The 17,899-nt window shown below is 45.6% G+C and overlaps 2 pseudogenes; one reads left to right on the top strand and one right to left on the bottom strand.

Annotated features, from left to right (window-relative positions):
• Positions 1 to 2,384: 2,384 nt before the first annotated feature.
• On the top strand, positions 2,385 to 9,285 carry LOC139272770 (histone H2A-like; annotated as a pseudogene).
• Positions 9,286 to 9,316: 31 nt separating this feature from the next.
• On the bottom strand, positions 9,317 to 11,007 carry LOC139272769 (histone H2A type 2-A-like; annotated as a pseudogene).
• Positions 11,008 to 17,899: the final 6,892 nt, after the last annotated feature.

The following is a 17,899-nucleotide window of genomic DNA, read 5'->3' as shown; positions in this document are numbered from 1 at the left end:
TCACCCTCCCCTGTCCCAGACCGACCCAGACCCCCTCAACCTCCCCTGTCCCAGACTGATCCAGAACTCCCTCACCCTCCCCGATCTCAGACTGACCCAGATCCCCCCCTCACCCTCCCCTGTCCCAGACTGACCCAGGTCCCCCTCACCCTCCCCTGTCGTAGACTGACTCAGCCCCCACTCATCCTCCCCTGTCCCAGACTGACGCATACCCCCCTCACCCTCCCCTGTCCCAGACTGATCCAGACCCACCTCACCCACCCCTGTCCCAGACTGACTCAGAGCCCCCTCACCCTCCCCTGTCATAGACTGACCCAGCCCCGACTCACCCTCCCCTGTCCCAGACTGACGCATACCCCCCTCACCCTCCCCTGTCCCAGACTGACTCAAACCCCCCTCACCCTCCCCTGTGCCAGACCAGCTCCCCCCCCCTTCCCTCTTCAGACTTCTTGAAAATTTTTGATCGAGCAGCCCCTTTTGTGGCACTTTATCAGATCAAAGCCTGGAACATAAGAACATAAGAAATAGGAGCAGCAGTAGGCCATTTGGCTCCTCGCACCTGCACTGCCATTCTATACGATCATGGATGATCTGATCATGGACTCAGCTCCACTTCCCTGCCCGCTCCCCATATCCCTTTATTTCCTTATCGCTCAAAAATCTGTCTATCTCCGCCTTAAATGTATTCAATGAATCAGCTTCCACAGCTTTCTGTGGCAGAGAATTCCATAGATTTACGAACCTCAGAGAAGAAATTCCTCCTCATCTCAGTTTTAAATGGGCGGTCCTTATTCTGAGATTATGCCCCCTAGTTCTAGATTCCCCCATCAAGCTTGTTGAGACCCCTCATTATCTTGTCTGTTTCGATAAGATTCCCTCTCATCCTGCTGAACTCCAATGAGTATAGGCCCAACCTACTCAACTTATCTTTAAGTCAACCCCCTCATCTCCGGAATAAACTGAGTGAACCTTCTCTTCTGAACTGCCTCCAATGCAAGTATGTCCTGCTTTAAAAATGGAGACCAAAACTGCACACAGTACTCCAGGTGTGGCCTCACTAATACCCTGTACAGTTGTAGCAGGACTTCTCTGCTTTTATACTCTATCCCCCTTGCAAAGTGATGAAGCAGGTTCACCCCGACACCGGCATCTCCTCCAGGGGCCAGATGTCTGACCATCATGAACTCGGTTGTGAACGATATTTTGGAGCGCATCGCGGGTGAAGCTTCCCGCCTGGCCCATTACAACAAGCGCCGCACCATCAGCTCCCGGGAGATCCAGACCGCCGTGCGCCTGCTGCTGCCCGGGGAGCTGGCCAAGCACGCCGTGTCGGAAGGGACAAAGGCGGTGACCAAGTTCACCAGCTCCAAGTGAAACTGCGCGCTGTCCTGAGAGATCAAACCCAAACACAACGGCTCTGAAAGTACTGCACAAACGCATCACCCTTTAGACGCAAATCACTAATTATTTCCTGAACAAGTGTGTGAGAACCTTTGCACTTCCAGCTGTAGATTTAGTTTTGAATTCTCCGATAAGCAGCTTCACTGTCCGGTTCAACCTCAGTGTCGCTGGAATTTCCCGCCCACAAATTACAAACACGGTCCCTGCTCGCTGTTTCCCTTTGCTCTCGGACCCGTTCATTTACACCGCCTGCCGAATTAAGAGCTTGTTTAGGGGCTGAGACTCAGGTTTCAATCACACATTCTCTCTCGCAAGCCCTTTTCAAGTTTATTTTTCAATTCCTGTTGCGATTCGTCCGTTTATTAACCCGACACTCCCCGCAGTGTAACAACCCAGAATGGGAATTCTTACAGAGACCAGAACCGGGACAGTTTGAACACTCTGTCCCTCTTCTCTTTTCACAGAGGGACTCCCAGTTCTGGTCTGTCTGCCGCCTTTGCGGGGGATCGATTTATAATCTATAAATCCCCAGTTTTACGAAGATTGAGCTTGTGTCCCGTTACAGAATCAGTGGGGATTGATTCCCGCACATTACAGAGAGATTGAAACAGTACCCGAATTTAATCCTGATTGTAACAGCCTAAATTTACAAGTAAAATATGGATTGAGATAAAAGGAAACAAGAAGTTTTTGGAAATATTTGACTAATGGTGAAGTTACAAACATAATCCGCAATTTTAACAATTATTGTCGGGATTTTTGAATTTCTAAATCGTTCGAGGACTGACTGTTGAGAACAGTCATTTCCGCACAGGTTTCATTGGCGGACTAAACAGGCTGTGATTGGTCATCAGAAACAACCAATGAAATTCACCACAGAGCGACCAATCACAAGTTCGCTCCCTGCATTCCTCCAGAAGGTATAAGGAAGGCAGATGTGGGAGGAGTTTCTCATTCTTTCTCTGAACGTGTGGATTGTGGAAATGTCTGGAAGAGGAAAAAACGGTGGTAAAGCTCGGGCCAAGGCCAAGTCTCGCTCCTCCCGAGCTGGACTGCAGTTCCCTGTGGGCCGTGTTCACGGGCACCTGCGGAAGGGGAACTACGCTGAGTTACGTGTGGGTGCCGGAGCCCTGGTCTACATGGCTGCTGTGCTCGAGTATCTGACCGCTGAAATCCTGGAGCTGGCCGGCAACGCGGCCCACGACAACAAGAAGACCCGCATCATCCCCAGACACCTGCAGCTGGCCATCCGCAATGACCAGGAGCTCAACAAGTTGCTGGGAACATAAGAACAAGGAACAGGAGTAGGCCATCTAGCCCCTCGAGCCAACTCCGCCATTCAACAAAATCATGGCTGATCTGGTCGTGGACTCAGCTCCACTTACCCACCCGCTCCCCATAACCCTTAATTACCTTATTGGTTAAAAATCTATCTGTGATTTGAATAAATTCAATGAGCTAGCCTCAACTGCAATAGTTAGGAAGGACATTAGCTTGGATGATGTGGAATCTATATGGGTAGAGCTGCAGAACACCAAAGGGCAAAAAACGTTAGTGGGAGTTGTGTACAGACCTCCAAACAGTAATAGGGATGTTGGGGAGGGCATCAAACAGGAAATTAGGATTGCATGCAATAAAGGTGCAGCAGTTATCATGGGTGACTTTAATATGCATCTAGATTGGGCTAACCAAACTGGAAGCAATACGGTGGAGGAGGATTTCCTGGAGTGCATAAGGGATGGTTTTCTCGACCAATATGTTGAGGAACCAACTAGGGGGGGGAGGCCATCTTAGACTGGGTGTTGTGTAATGAGAGAGGATTAATTAGCAATCTCGTTGTGCGAGGCCCCTTGGGGAAGAGTGACCATAATATGGTGGAATTCTACATTAGGATGGAGAATGAAACAGTAAATTCAGAGACCATAGTCCAGAACTTAAAGAAGGGTAACTTTGAAGGTATGAGGCGTGAATTGGCTAGGATGGATTGATGAATGATACTTAAGGGGTTGACTGTGGATGGGCAATGGCAGACATTTAGAGACTGCATGGATGAACTACAACAATTGTACATTCCTGTCTGGCATAAAAATAAAAAAGGGAAGGTGGCTCAACCGTGGCTATCAAGGGAAATCAGGGATAGTATTAAAGCCAAGGAAGTGGCATACAAATTGGCCAGAAATAACAGTGAACCTGGGGACTGGGAGAAATTTAGAACTCAGCAGAGGAGGACAAAGGGTTTGATTCGGGCAGGGAAAATGGAGTACGAGAAGAAGCTTGCAGGGAACATTAAGACGGACTGCAAAAGTTTCTATAGATATGTAAAGAGAAAAAGGTTAGTGTCGAGGAAATATTTAGCTTAAATTAACTCAGGCGGAGACTTTCAGAACTGCACTTCAAGAGAATTTATTTTAAAAAGCAAGATATATCTCGGAGAGCCTGCTTGGACCGTACCAAGGCAAAACTCTGTCGTACAAGCAAATTGCACTTATCTTTATACAGAAATTGAATACAGAAATAGAAAATAATCTTATTCATTAGTCCTGCGAGTACAAAGGTCGTCTCGGGAGGTGCACACTCTATCTGTCCTTGCATAGTTTTTCTCTGTTCACAGTCTAATAAGCAGAATCAAAAGGAGACTCCCTTTTAATACCAGATGGTCATTTAATTGCATCTCTAAGTTTCAAGGCTAAAAAGCGTGGCTATTTTTCTAGTCTTATTATTTCTTTAAGCATAGCAAAAAACAGAATTTAACCCTTCCCTTTTCCATAAGCCATAGATTCATAGATTCTTTCTTCCACAGTTAGTAAAGACAAACATAGGTCCCCTGCAGTCAGAATCAGGGGAAGTCATAATGGGGAACAAAGAAATGGCAGACCAATTGAACAGGTACTTTGGTTCGGTATTCACTAAGGAAGACACAAACAACCTTCCGGATATAAAAGGGGTCAGAGGGTCTAGTAAGAAGGAGGAACTGAGGGAAATCCTTATTAGTCGGGAAATTGATGGGATTGAAGGGTGATAAATCCCCAGGGCCTGATTGACTGCATCCCAGAGTACTTAAGGAGGTGGCCTTGGAAATGGCAAATGCATTGACAGTCATTTCCCAACATTCCATAGATTCTGGATCAGTTCCTATCGAGTGGAGGGTAGCCAATGTAACCCCACTTTTTTAAAAAAGGAGGGAGAGAGAAAACAGGGAATTATAGACCGGTCAGCCAGACCTCAGTAGTGGGTAAAATGATGGAATCAATTATTAAGGATGTCATAGCAGCGCATTTGGAAAGAGGTGACATGATAGGTCCAAGTCAGCATGGATTTGTGAAAGGGAAATCCTGCTTGACAAATCTTCTGGAATTTTTTGAGGATGTTTCCAGTAGAGTGGACAAGGGAGAACCGGTTGATGTGATATATTTGGACTTTCAGAAGGCTTTCGACAAGGTCCCACACAAGAGATTAATGTGCAAAGTTAAAGCACATGGGATTGGGGGTAGTGTGCTGACATGGATTGAGAACTGGTTGTCAGACAGGAAGCAAAGAAAAGGAGTAAATGGGTACTTTTCAGAATGGCAGGCAGTGACTAGTGGGGTACCGCAAGGTTCTGTGCTGGGGCCCCATCTGTTTACATTGTACATTAATGATTTAGACGAGGGGATTAAATGTAGTATCTCCAAATTTGCGGATGACACTAAGTTGGGTGGCAGTGTGAGCTGCGAGGATGATGCTATGAGGCTGCAGAGTGACTTGGATAGGTTAGGTGAGTGCGCAAATGCATGGCAGATGAAGTATAATGTGGATAAATGTGAGGTTATCCACTTTGGTGGTAAAAACAGAGAGACAGACTATTATCTGAATGGTGACAGATTCGGAAAAGGGGAGGTGCAACGAGACCTGGGTGTCATGGTACATCAGTCATTGTAGGTTGGCATGCAGGTACAGCATGTGGTTAAGAAAGCAAATGGCATGTTGGCCTTCATAGCGAGGGGATTTGAGTACAGGGGCAGGGAGGTGTTGCTACAGTTGTACAGGGCCTTGGTGAGGCCACACCTGGAGTATTGTGTACAGTTTTGGTCTCCTAACTTGAGGAAGGACATTCTTGCTATTGAAGGAGTGCAGCGAAGGTTCACCAGACTGATTCCCGGGATGGCAGGACTGACCTACCAAGAAAGACTGGATTAACTGGGCTTGTATTCACTGGAGTTCAGAAGAATGAGAGGGGACCTCAAAGAAACGTTTAAAATTCTGATGGGTTTCGACAGGTTAGATGCAGGAAGAATGTTCCCAATGTTGGGCAAGTCCAGAACCAGGGGTCACAGTCCAAGGATAAGGGGTAAGCCATTTAGGACCGAGATGAGGAGAAACTTCTTCACCCAGAGAGTGGTGAACCTGTGGAATTCTCTACCACAGAAAGTGGTTGAGGCCAATTCACTAAATATATTTAAAAAGGAGTTAGATGAAGTCCTTACTACTCTGGAGATCAAGGGGTATGGCGAGAAAGCAGGAATGGTGTACTGAGGTTGCATGTTCAGCCATGAACTCATTGAATGGCGGTGCAGGCTAGAAGGGCCGAATGGCCTACTCCTGCAACTAGTTTCTATGTTTCCTTGGGCAGAGAATTCCACAGATTCACAACCCTCTGGGAGAAGAAATTCCTTCTCAACTCGGTTTTAAATTTGCTCCGCCGTATTTTGAGGCTGTGCCCCCTAGTTCTCGTCTCCCTGACCAGTGGAAACAACCTCTGTGCCTCTCTCTTGTCTATCCCTTTCATTATTTTAAATGTTTCTATAAGATCACCCCTCATCCTTCTGAACTCGAATGAGTAAAGACCCAGTCTACTCAATCTATCATCACAAGGTAACCCCCTCATCTCCGGAATCAGCCTACTGAATCGTCTCTGTACCCCCTCCAAAGCTAGTATAACCTTCCTTAAGTAAGGTGACCAAAACTGCACGCAGTACTCCAGGTGCAGCCTCACCAATACCCTGCTTTTGTACTCCATCCCTCTCGCAATGAAGGCCAACATTCCATTCGCTTTCCTGATTACCTGCTGCACCTGCAAACTATCTTTTTGGGATTCATGCACAAGGATCCGGTCCAGGGTGTCCTTGGAGATGGAGCACGCGGTGTCCACCGGTATGCTCGCGGCCTTCCGCGAGAGGTGGGCACCGGAGGGATTGGAGTGCATCATCACGCCCGGCAACCAAATTTTAATTTGATTTTACGTTTTTTAAGTTTAATTTGTTTTAATTGCCGGTGCTTTTAGTGTCCCCCTCTCCTTTTATAGGGGGCACTGGAAAAAAGGAAAAATTTGATTTTAGTGCCCAAAAAAAAAAAAACCAAAAAAAAAACAAAAAAGGGCCTTGTAAATGTCTTGTGTGTGTCATCCAGGTCGGGTGGCACGGATACATGTTTTATGTTTTGCAGGTTAACTCAAAAGAGTTTCATGCACAAGGATCCGGTCCAGGGTGTCCTTGGAGATGGAGCACGCGGTGTCCACCGGTACGCTCGCGGCCTTCCGCGAGAGGTGGGCACCGGAGGGACTGGAGTGCATCATCACGCCCGGCAACCAAATTTTAATTTGATTTTACATTTTAAAGTTAATTTGTTTTAATTGCCGGTGCTTTTAGTGTCCCCTTCCCTTTTATAGGGGGCACTGGGGAAAAATTGTGATTTTAGTGCCAAAAAAAAAGAAAAACACAAAAAAAAAAAGGGGGGGAAAAAAAAAGGGCCTTGTAAATGTCTGGAGTGTCACCCAGGTCGGGTGGCACCGTTTAATGTTTTATGTTTTGCAGGTGAACTCCAAAAAGAGTTTCATGCACAAGGAGTTTCCCCCAGATCGGGGGGCACGGTTTAATGTTTTTTGTTTGCTCCCAAAAGAGTTCATGCACAAGGACCCCCAGGTCGCTCTGCACCGCAGCATGTTGTAATTTCTCCCCATTCAAATAATATTCCTTTTTACTGTTTTTTTTCCCACGGTGGATGAGATCACATTTTCCGAAATTGTATTCCATCTTCCAAACCTTAGCCCATTCGCTTAACCTATCTAAATCTATTTCCAGCCTATCTCTTGCCTCTACACAACCCGCTTTCCCACTAATCTTTGTGTCATCTGCAAATTTTGTTACACTACACTCTGTCCCCTCTTCCAGGTCATCTATGTATATGTATGAACAGTTGTGGTCCCAGCACCGATCCCTGTGGCACACCACTAACCACCGATTTCCAACCCGAAAAAGACCCATTTATCCCGACTCTCTGCTTTCTGTTAGCCAGCCAATTCTCTATCCATGCTAATACATTTCCTCTGACTCCACGTACCTTTATCTTCTGCAGTAACCTTTTGTGTGGCACCTTATCGAATGCCTTTTGGAAATCTAAATACACCACATCCATCGGTACACCTCTATCCACCATGCTCGTTATATCCTCAAAGAATTCCAGTAAATTAGTTAAACATGATTTCCCCTTCATGAATCCATGTTGCGTCTGCTTGATTGCACTATTCCTATCTAGATGTCCCGCCATTTCTTCCTTAATGATAGCTTCAAGCATTTTCCCCACTACAGATGTTAAACTAACCGGCCAATAATTACCTTCCTTTTGTCTGTCCCCCTTTTTTTAAACAGAGGCGTTACATTAGCTGCTTTCCAATCCACTGGTACCTCCCCAGAGTCCAGAGAATTTTGGTAGATTATAACGAATGCATCAGCTAACTTCTGCCATCTCTTAATACCCAGGGATGCATTTCCTCAGGACCAGGGGACTTGTCTACCTTGAGTCCCATTAGCCTGTCCAGCACTACCCCACCAGTGATAGTGATTGTCTCAAGGTCCTCCCTTCCCACATTCCCGTGACCAGCAAATTTTGGCATGGTTTTTGTGTCTTACACTGTGAAGACCGAAGCAAAATAATTGTTTAACATCTCAGCCATTTACACATTTCCCGTTATTAAATCCCTCTTCTCATCTTCTGAGGGACCAACATTTACTTTAGTCACTCTTTTCCGTTTTATATATCGGTAAAAGCTTTTACTTTCTGTTTTGCACAAGTTTACTTTCGTAAACTATCTTTCCTTTCTTTATTGCTTTCTTAGTCATTCTTTGCTGTCGTTTAAAATTTTCCCAATCTTCTAGTTTCCCACTAACCTTGGCCACCTCATACACATTGTTTTTTAATTTGATACTCTCCTTTATTTCCTTGGTTATCCACGGCTGGTTATCCCTTCCCTTACCGCCCTTCTTTTTCACTGGAATATATTTTTGTTGAGCATTATGAAAGAGCTCCTTAAAAGTCCTCCACTGTTCCTCAATTGTGCCACCGTTTAGTCTGTGTTCCCAATCTACTTTAGCCAACTCTGCCCTCATCCCACTGTAGTCCCCTTTGTTTAAGCATAGTACGCTCGTTTGAGACACTACGTCCTCACCCTCAATCTGTATTACAAATTTAACCATACTGTGATCACTCATTCCGAGAGGATCTTTTACTAGGAGATCGTTTATTATTCCTGTCTCATTACACAGGACCTTACACAAGATAGCTTACTCCCTTGTAGGTTCTGTAACATACTGTTCTAAGAAACAATCCAGCATGCATTCTATGAATTCCTCCTCAAGGCTACCCCGTGTGATTTGATTTGACCAATCGATATGCAAGTTAAAATCCCCCATGATTACTGCCATTCCTTTTTCACATACCTCCATTATTCCCTTGATTATTGTCTGCCCTACCGCGAAGTTATTATTTGGGGGCCTATAAACTACGCCCACCAGTGACTTTTTCCCCTTACGAGCGTTTCCTCAGGTGACCATCGCTCAGGGCGGGGTGCTGCCTAATATCCAGGCTGTGCTGCTGCCCAAGAAAACCACCAGTGCATCCAAGAGCAAATAAAGCAGACAGGATTTAATCCAATGACCCAAAGGCTATTTTCAGAGCCACCCACAGTATCAATGCAAGGGCAGGTTACTTTTCTATGGATCATAATTGTCCCAGATCCAAATTAACATTGAATCTCTGCAATTACGCTGTTAGTTTCCTGATCAGAGAAGACCCTCAGACATTCTCGCTTATAAACTGGTCACTGCCGACAGATCGTGCAACGGGATTGCGGTTATAAAATCCTGCTGCAAGGCACCATAAATCATGTCAGGCCCGCGAGGCAAGGTAAACTTAACTCGATTGCGATGGCGGGGAATCGAAGCTGGGTCAACTGCTTGGAAGGCAGCTCAGCACTCACTATACACCATCGCTCACATTTTAGAAAGTAACAGGAAGAGGCTCGTTTTAATACAGCAAACTTAGTGCCTTCCAGCAGGTTAATGTCGTACAAATTAGTCAATTTACAAAAAACATTTCTCATATCTGTTTATTTTTTAAACTAAAAGGACTTAAAACTAAAAAAGGGTTGTGTGCTCAGCCCAAGCAAGTTAACTATTCACAGTGACCGGTTTTAATCGGAGGGAAAGTGTCCCAGCACCGTGCTTACATTCTGATTACTGAACACAATATTTGTCCCACTTTAGAGGCGCAAGAATTAGTTAGTCCGTAAATACAATGCATATTGTATGGGTGATGGTGGTATGGTGGTGAGCATAGCTGCCTTTCAAGTAATTGTCCCGGGTTCGAGTCCCGGCCATTGCAACCGATGTCATTTTAATATCTCTGTCAGGTCAGAATTGACTTGTGAGCTTGTAATAGCAGCATTTTATAACTAAGAATAATTGACAATGAAATGAATTTTGACGAAAATCATTCATGTGTATCTCCCATAGTACTAAAATGGACTTTAAACCAACAAATTAATTCTCAAGTCAGAAACGTTGGCCCATCAACCGCTCATTCCCATTTAACTCGGCTCTGAACATCCGTTTATATTCGGCTCACACAGCGTGATCACTGAAGGCCAGTCTCACGTTCAGGTTCCGTCTGTTTAGTATTTCTCTGAGGTCGGTCTCTCTCTGTATTGATTCACTGATCCGAATATCCGCTAACAGCAAACCTGCGGCAGTGTTTGTCGAACATGTAGATATCAAGATCACCAGAGAGCGACCGATTTATAACCGAGATCAGAAACGTCCAGCTTCATTGCAGAGATTTAATATATTAAACTAGATCTGGGATAATTATGATCCATAGATCCAACAACTGCAATCCATAGAATATTCACCTGCCTTTCACAGAAACTTTGGGTGGCTCTGAAAAGAGCTGTTCGGTTATTAGATTAAATCCTGTCCGCTTTACTTGCTCTTGGACGCACTGGTGATTTTCTTGGGCAGCAGCACAGCCTGGATATTAGGCAGCACTCCGCCCTGAGCGATGGTCACCTTTCCCAGCAGCTTGTTGAGCTCCTGGTCATTGCGGATGGCCAGCTGCAGGTGTCTGTGGATGATGCGGGTCGTCTTGTTGTTGCAGGCCAGCTCCAGGATTTCAGCGGTCAGATACTCGAGCACAGCAGCCATGTAGACCGGGGCTCCGGCACCCACACGCTCAGCGTAGTTCCCCTTCCGCAGGAGCTTGTGAACACGGCCCACAGGGAACTGCCGTCCGGCCCAGGACGATCGAAGCCTTGGCCTTGGCCCGAGCTTTACCGCCGATTTTTCCTCTTCCAGACATTTCCACAATCCACACGTTCAGAGAAAGAATGAGAAACTCCTCCCACATCTGCCTTCCTTATACCTTCTGGAGAAATGCAGTGAGCGAACTTGTGATTGGTCGCTCTGTGGTGAATTTCATTGGTCGTTTCTGATGACCAATCGCAGCCTGTTTATTGCGCCAAAGAAACCTGTGCGGAAATGACTGTTCTCAACAGTCAGTCCTCGAACGATTTAGAAATTCAAACGTCCCGCCAATAATTGTTAAAATTGCGGATTATGTTAGTAACTTCACCATTAGTCAAATATTTCCAAACACTTTTTGTTTCCTTTTGTCTTGATCCATATTCCAGGCTGTTACAATCAGGATTAAATTCGGTTACTGTTTCAATCTCTCTGTATTGTGCGGGAATCAATCCCCACTGATTCTGTAACGGGACACAAGCTCAATCTTTGTAAAACTGGGGATTTATAGATTATCGATCGATCCCCCGCAAAGGCGGCAGACAGACCAGAACTGGGAGTCCCTCTGTGAAGAGGGACAGAGTGTTCGAACTGTCCCCGGTTCTGGTCTCTGTAAGAACTCCCTGAGTTGTTACACTACGGGGAGTGTCGGGTTAATAAACGGACTTACCGCAACAGGAATTGAAAAATAAACTTAAAAAGGGCTTGCGAGAGAGAATGTGTGACTGAAACCTGAGTCTCAGCCCCTAAACAAGCTCTTAATTCGGCAGGCGGTGTAAATGGACGGATCTGAGAGCAAAGGGAAACAGCGAGCAGGGACCGTGTTTGTAGTTTGAGGGCGGGAAATTCCAGCGACACTGAGGTTGAACCGGACAGTGAAGCTGCTTATCGGAGAATTCAAAACTAAATCTACAGCTGGAAGTGCAAAGGTTCGCACACACTTGTTCAGGAAATAATTAGTGATTTGAGTCTAAAGAGTGATGCGTTTGTGCAGCTCTTTCAGAAAGGTTGTGGGTGGCTCTTAAAAGAGCCGTTGTGTTTGGGTTTGATCTCTCAGGACAGCGGGCAGTCTCACTTGGAGCTGGTGAACTTGGTCACCAGCTTTGTCCCTTCCGACACAGCGTGCTTGGCCAACTCCCCGGGCAACAGCGGCGGTCTGGATCTCCCGGGATCTGATGGTTCGGCGCTTGTTGAAATGGGCCAGGCGGGAAGCCTCACTCGCGATGTGCTCGAAAATATCGTTCACAACCGAGTTCATGATGGCCATGGCCTTGGAGGTGTCGGGGTGAACCTGCTTCATCACTTGTAGATGGAGATGGAGTAACTCTCCTTCCTGGACTTTCTGCGCTTCTTGCCGCCCTTTGGTGGGGTTTTCTTGATTACTTTCTTGGCGGTAACTGTTTTCGTTCAGTCCGGCGCAGATTTGAGGAAACTCTGCTCCGAGCCCGCATTATATGGGCAGCCCCACACTCCGCCCACAGCCCTATGCTAATGAGGCAATGATTGTGATTGGTTCATTGACCGACATATCAATATCCATTGTTCTGTATCTCTCGGATGGGTCTCGCCGCAATCACAAATTCTTGAATGAGATCATCAGTTACAACCCCTCCTGATTTATACTCTGTTCTTTGTGTTTCTATTCTGCTCTCAGGCAAAAATCGAACCAGGAAGGTTCATTCATTTTTTAGTATAATATATTCAATAATCTGAACAGCAACTCTCTGCTCTGTTTGTCGATCTAGATTTCTACATGTTCAACAGACATTGACTGGTGCAAGGGTCAAGGATGTCTCAGAGCGGGTGCAGGGCATTTTGAACAGCCAGTTTCGTGGTGCATGTAGGTACCAACAATATAGGTAAGAAAACGGGATGAGGTCCTACAAGATGAATTTAGGGAGCTAGGAGCTAAATTAAAAAATAAGACCTCAAAAGTAGTAATCTCAGGATTGCTACCAGTGCCACGTGTTAGTCAGAGTAGGAATTTCAGGATAGCTCAGATGAATTTGTGGCTTGAGGAGTGGTGCACAAGGGAGGGTTTCAAATTCCTGGGACATTGGAACCGGTTCTGGGGGAGATGGGACCGTCTGCACCTGGGCAGGACCGGAACCAGTGTCAGAGGGGGAGTGTTTGCTAGTGCTGTTGGGGAGGGATTAAACTAATATGGCAGGGGGATGGGAACCTATGCAGGGAGACAGAGGGAAGTAGAATGAGGGCAGAAGCAAAAGATAGAAAGAAGAAAAGTAAAAGTGGAAGGCAAAAAGCACAAAGGGCCACATTACAGCAAAATTCTAAAGGGCAAAGGGTGTTAAAAAGACACGCCTGAAGGCTCTGTGCTTCAATGCGAGGAGTATTCGGAATAAGGTGGAAGAATTAACTGCTCAGATAGTTGTTAACGGGTCTGATGTAATTGGCATCACAGAGACATGGCTCCAGGGTGACCAAGGCTGGGAACTCAACATCCAGGGGTATTCAACATTTAGGAAAGATAGACAGAAAGGAAAAGGAGATGGGTTGGCATTGCTGATTAAAAAGGAAATTAATGCAATAGTAAAGAAGGACATTGGCTCGGATGATGTGGAATCATTATGGGTGGAGCTACGGAATACCAAAGGGCAGAAAACGCTAGTCGGAGTTGTGTACAGACCATCAAACTGTAGTAATGAGGTTGGGGACAGCATCAAACAAGAAATTAGGGATGCGTGCAATAAAGGTACAGCAGTTATCATGGGCGACTTTAATCTACATATTGATTGGGCTAACCAAACTGGTAGCAATGCGGTGGAGGAGGATTTCCTGGAGTGTATTAGAGATGGTTTTCTGGACCAATATGTCGAGGAACCAACTAGAGGGCTGGAATTCGAGACTGGGTGATGTGTAATGAGAAAGGGCTAATTAGCAATCTTGTTGTGCGAGGCCCCTTGGGGAAGAGTGACCATAATATGGTAGAATTCTTTATTAAGATGGAGAGCGACACAGTTAATTCAGAGCCTGAACTTAAGAAAAGATAACTTCGATGGTATGAGATGTGAATTGGCTAGAATAGACTGGCGAGTGATACTTAAAGGGTTGACGGTGGATAGGCAATGGAAAACATTTAAAGATCACATGGATGAACTCCAACAATTGAACATTCCTGTCTGGTGTAAAAATAAAATGGGGAAGGTGGCTCAACCTTGGCTAACAAAGGAAATTAAGGATAGTGTTAAATCCAAGGAAGAGGAAAGTAAATTGGCCAGAAAAAGCAGCAAACCTGAGGACTGGGAGAATTTTATAATACAGCAGAGGAGGACAAAGGGTTTAATTAGGAGGGGGAAAATAGAGTATGAGAGGAAGCTTACTGGGAACATAAAAACTGAATGCAAAAGCTTCTATAGATATGTGAAGAGAAAAAGATTAGTGAAAACAAACGTAGGCCTCTTGCAGTCAGATTGAGGTGAATTTATAATGGGGAACAGAGAAATGGCGGACCAGTTGAACAAATACTTTGGTTCTGTCTTCACGAAGGAAGACACAAATAACCTTCCGGAAATACTCGGGGACCGAAGGTCCAGTGAGAACGAGGAACTGAAGAAAATCCTTATTAGGCAGGAAATTATGTTCGGGAAATTGATGTGATTGAAGGCCGATAAATCCCCGGGGCCTGATAGTCTGCATCCCAGAGTACTTAAGAAAGTGTCCCTAGAAATAGTGGATGCATTGGTGATCATTTTCCAACAGTCTAGTTCCTATGGACTGGAGGGTAGCTAATGTATCACCACTTTTAAAAAAAGGAGGGAGAGAGAAAACGGGTAATTATAGACCGGTTAGCCTGACATTGGTAGTGGGGAAAATGTTGGAATCAATTATTAAAGATGAAATAGCAGCACATTTGGAAAGCAGTGACAGGATCAGTCTAAGTCAGCATAGATTTATGAAAGGTAAATCCTGCTTGACAGATCTTCTAGAATTTTTTGAGGATGTAAATGGTAGAGTGGACAAAGGAGAACCAGTGGATGTGGTGTATTTGGACTTTCAAAAGACTTTCGACAAGGTCCCACACAAGAGAGTGGTGTGCAAAATTAAAGCACATGGTATTGCGGGTAGTGTACTGATGTGGATAGAGAACTGGTTGGCAGACAGGAAGCAGAGAGTCGGGATAAACGGTTCCTTTTCAGAATGGCAGGCAGTGACTGGTGGGGTGCCGCAGGGCTCAGTGCTGGGACCCCAGCTATTTACAATATACATTAATTATTTGGATGAGGGAATTGAGTGTAATATCTCCAAGTTTGCAGATGACACTAAGCTGGGTGGTGGTGTGAGCTGTGAGGAGGACGCTAAAAGGCTGCAGGGTGATTGGACAGGTTAGGTGAGTGGGCAAATGCATGGCAGATGCACTATAATGTGGATAAATGTGAGGTTATCCACTTTGGTGGCAAAAACAGGAGGGCAGAATATTATCTGAATGGCGGCAGATTAGGAAAAGGAGAGGTGCAACGAGACCTGGGTGTCACGATACATCAGTCATTGAAAGTTGGCATGCAGGTACAGCTGGCGATGAAGAAGGCAAATGGTATGATGGTCTTCATAGCTGGGGGATTTGAGCATAGGAGCAGGGAGGTCTTACTGCAGTTGTACAGGGCCTTAGTGAGGCCTCACCTGGAATATTGTGTTCAGTTTTGGTCTCCTAATCTGAGGAAGGACGTTCTTGCTATTGAGAGAGTGCAGCGAAGGTTCACCAGACTGATTCCCGGAATGGCAAGACGGATATGGGGAGAGACTGGATCGACTGGGGCGGTATTCACTGGAGTTTAGAAGGATGAGAGGGGATCTCATAGAAATATATAAAATTCTGACGGGACTGGACAGATTAGATGCAGGAAGAATGTTCCCGATGTTGGGGAAGTCCAGAACCAGGGGACATAATCTAAGGATAAGGGGTGAGCCATTTAGGACTGAGATGAGGAGAAACTTCTTCACTCAGAGAGTTGTTAACCTGTGGAATTCCCTACCACAGAGAGTTGTTGATGCCAGTTCATTGGATATATTCAAGAGGGAGTTTGCTGTGGCCCTTATGGCTAAAGGGATCAAGGGGTATGGAGAGAAAGCGGAAAAGGGTTACTGTGGTGAATGATCAGCCATGATCTTATTGAATGGTGGTTCAGGCTCGAAGGGTCGAATGGCCTACTCCTGCACCTATTTTCTATGTTTCTATGTTTCTATGACTGAAATCGACTGAGGGTCACCTGGTCAGGACACTCCCAGCTTAACAAGTGCAGGGATTTAATATTAAGCAGAGAAATAGAGACTTGGATTTATATTGCGCCTTTCCGGTTCATCGGACTTCTGAACATGCTTCGCAGCCAATTAAGTATTTTTGAAATGTAGACACTGTAGTAATGTAGGAAAGGCGGCAGCCATTTTATGCACAGCAAGCTCCCACAAACAGCAGTGTGATAATGACCAGATAAGCTGTTATGTTATGTTGATCGATGGTAAGTATTGGCCAGGACACTGTGGATAACTGACCTGCTCTTCTTCAAAATAGTGGCCATGGTATTTATTACATCCACCTGAGAGAGCAGAAGGGGCCTCGGTTTAACGTCTCTTCCTATAGATGGCACCTCCAACAATGCAGCACACCATCATCACTACACTGGTGTGACAGCCTAGATTTTGTGCTCAAGTCCTTGGAGCGGGACTTGAACCCACAGCCTTCTGACTCAGAAGCGAGAGTGCTACCAACTGAAGCACAGCTGATAAGATTGTGATCAATCGTTTAGTTTCTTCAGACAGTAAGCAGCCCTTTCACAGATAATAGAAACATAGACATTTACAGCACAGAAGGAGGCCATTTCGGCCCATCGTGTCCATGCTGGCTGACAGAAAGCTGCACGGTCCTTGGTCAGCAGTTCTAAAGGTTACATTTAAACCTTTGAATAATGGCAGAAAGGCAAAGAGCACTCAGCCCAACCAGTCTGCCTCACACAACTGCGACACACCTGATACTGAAACATTCTACATTCGACCCCAACCAGAGCCATGTGATCTCCTGGGAGAGGCAAAAATCAGAGAATAACCCAGGTCAATTTTGGGAGAAATAATCTGGGAAAATTCCTCTCCAACCCATCCAGGCAATCGAAATGAGTCCAGGAGATTACCCTGGCCGTATTCTATTCCCTGCAGTAGTTACCATTATATCTGCACCGTCCAACAAAAGGTCATCCAGTCTAATCCCAGTTACCAGCTCGAGGTCCGTAACCCTACAGGTTACAACACTTTAAGTGCCCATCCACCACTCTTCCAGGCTGCGGGTTCTAGATCCCCACATCACTCTGCGTAAATAACCTCCCCCACCACTCAAATTCCCTCTAAACTTTCCACCATCCTACGCTAAAACTATGCCCCCTCGTAATAGACCAATGGAAATAGACCCTTACTATCCACTATATCCAGGCCCCTCAATATTTTGTACACCTCAATGAGGTTTCCTGTCAACCTCCTCTGTTCCAATGAGAACAAACCCAGCCTATCCAATCTGTTCTCATAACTAAGATTCTCCATTCCAGGCAGCATCCTAGTAAATCTCCTCTGCACCCTCTCTAGTGTCCTTCCGATAATACAGTGACCAGAACTGCACGCAGTACTCCAGCTGTGGCCTAACTAAAGTATTATACAACTTAAGCATAACCTCCCTGCTATTATATTCGATGCCTTGGCCAATAAAGGCAACCATTCCATCTGCCTTCTAAACCACCTTATACCTGGCCTGCTACTTTCAGGGATCTGTGGACAAGCACTCCAAGGTCCCTTTGTTCATCTACACTATTAAATGGACTACCGTTTAATGTGTATACCCTTTCCTTATTAGCCCTCCCAAAGTCCATCACCTCACACTTCTCTCAATTAAATTCCATTTGCCACTGCTCTGCCCATCTGACCAGTAGATTGACATCCTCCTGCAGCCCATG

Source organism: Pristiophorus japonicus, chromosome 9 (genome assembly GCF_044704955.1).
Source record: "Pristiophorus japonicus isolate sPriJap1 chromosome 9, sPriJap1.hap1, whole genome shotgun sequence".
NCBI lineage: Eukaryota > Metazoa > Chordata > Chondrichthyes > Pristiophoridae > Pristiophorus > Pristiophorus japonicus.
This window is presented reverse-complemented; position numbering and strand designations above follow the sequence as displayed.